This window comes from Sprattus sprattus, assembly GCF_963457725.1.
Source record: "Sprattus sprattus genome assembly, chromosome: 2".
In the NCBI taxonomy this organism is placed as follows: domain Eukaryota; kingdom Metazoa; phylum Chordata; class Actinopteri; order Clupeiformes; family Clupeidae; genus Sprattus; species Sprattus sprattus.
In genome coordinates this window covers 14,949,317-14,953,941 of record NC_137921.1, presented here as the reverse complement: position 1 = coordinate 14,953,941, position 4,625 = coordinate 14,949,317, and positions in this window count along the sequence as shown.

Genomic DNA, 4,625 nt, shown 5'->3' with positions numbered 1-4,625 from the left:
AAAAGACAACTAAATAAATAGAGATCTAGAAGTTTGTTAATCCTGTGATGGGCATATAGTTTTTCATATACTTCAGGATACCAAAGAGTTAAGGTGTCAGGTCTAGAATTTTTTTTTGTGCTTTTGCGAAATTTAAGCCAAATATCAGTATGTCATTGTTGAAAAATGCACATATATACTGTATATAACAGAGTACAGCCTTTCAGTATAATACATATTTATAGTGAACGAGGAAAGGTACTGTGTGGGGTGTGCCTGTGTGAGGATGGTACTTAGACCAGTGAAGAGATTTAATGTAGTGCTTCTTAATTCTATAGCAAAGGCAGGTAACTGAAATTTGAGTTACTTAGTTTTCAAGATTTGATTCCAAAGATGGTCAATGTTTTGTATACTATACAATCTGTCACTGTTATGTTATGATTGAGAAAGTTTACACTTTAACCTCACATGTTGTATTTTGTCATTGAACAATAAGATAAATAAAGGAAGGAAGACCATTTTACACTCAGGGGCTTCATTTGTCATAGTTATTGTTGTTATATCTTTTGCACACATCAACTCTAAGTTGTGGTTTATCCAGCATCCAGCAATCCACTCAGAAAAACATAGTTTTAACTGTAAAAGCAACAATGTCACACTATGTATTTCCTGTAGATAAAGCTGAAATGTGAATAATAGATGTGCTTATTCCTGTTTATGTGTTGTTGTAAATACATTGTAAATATGATGTTTTGTGTTCACCCAGACCACTAATTTAGTGGTTTGGATGAGTATTTACTGTAAAATATGTGAAATTTAAAATCTATAAAAGTAAACAAAAGTAGATTATGGTCCTATAATGTATTGAATAAATGTAATAATAATATTATTAGATCTAATAAATACTATGAAATAAAATCAGTTTGCATCAAGACACTGGAGATAATGTGGAGTATGCTCACAGATCATCCAGGTGGAAAATACGTTTTTCACGGCTAACTGGTTGGGAAACAATAACTTAAAATAAATATTAGTTTCATCCTGAATTATCCTGGTTCACCATCATCAATCAACATTGCAACCTTTGCTAGTGAACTCTGACCTCGGTCATACAAGTAGCTTTGGTCCAGTTCCCTTGAGCCTTGTCACTGTCCTAGTGCAAATCTGCACACACAGGGGCAGAGGCATTAACACGTTAGGGCCCGTTACCCATTAGAACAGACTGCATGTGGCTTAAACCGCATTCTGCCTGCTGAGGGAGCACAGAATGATAAGTTGCGCTACTTGATTTCATGGGGAAAGTGGGAGTTTAGAGGAAACTGATAAGAGAAGCCCAAGGAGTGACTGATGAGGTATTCCATTTTATGTATGAGAGCTGCCAGGGTCAGCACTTTCACAAGGTTTTCCACCTTTTAAAAGCAGGTGGAAAACGTGAAATAAAAAGGGCACAGGGTTGCGTTTTTTTGCGGACTGGCCAAGCCACTGGGCTCGCCAACGTCCTTAACATCTGGCTATCAGTCACAGCCAGAAGATCAGAACCCTCAACACATAGGTACCAGTAAAGAACAGTTATAACATTAATCAAGGGACAAAAGTTGATAATTTGATCTACCTTACACCAAAATCATAGACTTTATTAACCATCATGTTGAAAGGGTGTGACCTTTGCTTGTGAACCCTGACCACTGTCTTGCTTGATAGGTAGGCCCACGTCTGATCCAGATCCCGTTGAGGGGTGTCAGCCTTGCCGCTGTTGTGGCGTTAATGTGCACACTCAGTCAGAGTTGGCAAATCCACACCCAAAAACGGGAATAATCCACAAAAAGTGTAGATCCAGCATCGGCTGTTTGCCATCGACTGACCCAAAACTGAATTTAACTGAAAATAATTCAAGATTCAAGGGACTTTTGAAGATCAGGTGACATTTACATGTTTTGTTGTTCCTCATAAACAGACCAAAGAGTCATGCTTGAGAAAAATCCGAAATGACCCACACAAGGGACAAGTACTGTTTATCAGATGTATTAACAGAAAAGTTGTACAGTAATATCACAGGTACGTGTGTGTTTTCGTATGTCTATGTGCGTGAGCCCCTATGTACAGTATGTGTATGTTTTTGTATGTCTGTGTGTTTGCCTGTGTGTACGTGTGGGGATGGAGAATACTTTTGTCTTGAAGATACTGGTAAAGGACAGTAATAACATTGTTCTAGGGCCGTGAGTTCATAAATTGATTTATCCTAAACGTGTTACTCTATTGACTATTGTGTATAAAACCGTAACCCTTGCTTGTGACCCCTGACCTTGGTCATACACACTCCACAGATGATCCCAGCACTGACTCAGTTCCCATTGAGGGGTGTGAGCCTTGCCACTGCTGTGGTGTAAATTTGCACACTCAGTCACTCAGTTAGAAAATCAACACCTGCATTAGGGAGAAACCATCACATGCATACATCGACCTGTATAAGGTAGAATGATCCCTAACATCAACTGATCCAGAACGCATATGAATTTAAATGAATACAAGATAGGAAGTCTGGCTGTTTAAATTGTGCAATGAAGTTATTTCTACAGTTGTTTTTGATGTTTGCTTTAAACACATCAAAGGGCCATCAATCTCAAATAGCCTTTACAGTATCGGTGGCCTTTTATTGTAAGCAAATTGATAAAGTACTTGAAAATGGGTGTCTGACTGGGGTATTTGTGCATGTGACATGTGAGTGTATATGACAGTTTGGAGAATACATTATCTTTAGGGTCCTGGTAAAAGCATGATAATAACACTGTTATAACATACCCAGGGCCCAGTAAATAATTGAGGTAACTTATATATTTTCCATCACGAATACCTTTATGTGTAACCTTTGTGTGTGCCTATGTGTGTACCCTTTGTTTATGAACTCTGACCTCAGTCATGCTCAGTGAGTGCATCGGCCAGTTCCCATGGAGGGGTGTGAGCCTTGTCACTGAGCTGGTGCAAATTTACACACGCCATCAATGTCAACACCCACAACTGAGAGAACCCACCGCGTGCATAGATCACCATTCACCAGGTCACCACTATTACCTTCTGCTAACCCTGAACTCAGGTCGTGCTGTTTGCTATCCAAAACACAAACAGAACTTGTTAGAACTTGTAAAGTCTCTGAGCACTGTTAAAAGAAATTAGTCTATTTTGAAGGTTTTGTTTGAGTTTTATCAGTGTCCTCATACAGATGCTGTCTTGTTGTTCTCATATGACCTTTGCCAATTCAAAACTCTCAAGTGTCAAAGTGAGTGGTATCTCGTTTTTACCTCAGAAGTTTCCCTTGCGTTGATTACCTGAATAGATTATAGAGCAGCCAAGAAAGGGGGATGGACAGAAAGATTTACAAACACCCACAACCATACAGCTACCACTAATTAAATCTAGCATGATAACATGCTAACTGATGTATGGCAGTGAAACACCATGATGTGAAGTTAAAAATTAAAAGCAAAGTTATTTTAATTAGGGTTGTTGCATTTGCCCACAAACCTATGTAAGTATAGTTTGAGCTTCTAGTGGGGATATCAATAATCATTACCTCCCCTTTGCATGGCTGTACCAGCAAAATTAATCTGAGGATGCCATGCAACAGTGTTACATTAAAAATGTCCCTTTTAGGTGGTGAGTGAGGCTGTGTAAATTCAATTTTGCACGCTTACAGTAATAGTCAGGCTGCTGTTGTTGCTGCTGGTGATGATGGAATGTACACTCTGATCTGGGCAACAATGCTAACCAAACCCTCAGGTTCCCATGGTGAGGTGTCAGTCAGCTTAATCGGGTGTGAAGACTGTGACCATCAGGAAGGTGAGTAGGAGCACTGCAGCACAGAGCACCCATGTAGAGGTCAGGAGTGTCACCACCGTGTGCTTAAGACAGCGCTGCATAAGAGGTCAGCAGAAGGCATCCAGAATGCCATAAAACATAAGCAAATAAATTAATATTTAATATCATTAAAGCTTTTATCCGTAACTGATACATTTAATGATTTGCTTTGAATAAAAAGGATTAAACAATAAGCCACCATCGTACTTATGTTAGATTTGTTTTTAAAAAATCTTGAAAACTCAGCCTCGACTGTCTTATCCCGGTCTTCATAATGTCTATATTGTTGAGCTCAAAAATGCGTTGCCTATTATTTGACTTAAAGCACATTGTCTATTTTTCAGAAAAGGGAGGCTTTTTATTTGACCAGATTTACAGCTTGGTGCAATGTCATGTGGTGTGGATTGGTTGAGGTCCCTTAGTTTGTATGGGGGGATTTTTTACCCTCAACCGAGGCTTGGGGCTTGCAATATGCAGTGTGTTATTATCGAGATTTAAGACTAGTCAGAGCAGAGCACAGTTAACAGTTAACAGTTCAAACTGATAGAAAATAAAAGTAAGGGCCACAACACAACAGCCGGTAGTGTGGAGTGCGACCATTTGTGCAGTTGACACCTCAACACACTCCCGCTCGTGGCGCATGCTGGCGCTCCTTCGTAGCACGCGTCGCCTGCCAGCGTGAAGGTGTCAAGGCACAATTTGGCGTTTCCAGTATAAATTGCACGCTGCCCCGGCTCGTGGACACATGCACCGCAGACTCTGAGGACTAAACACGCACGTTTAACTCGCAAGAA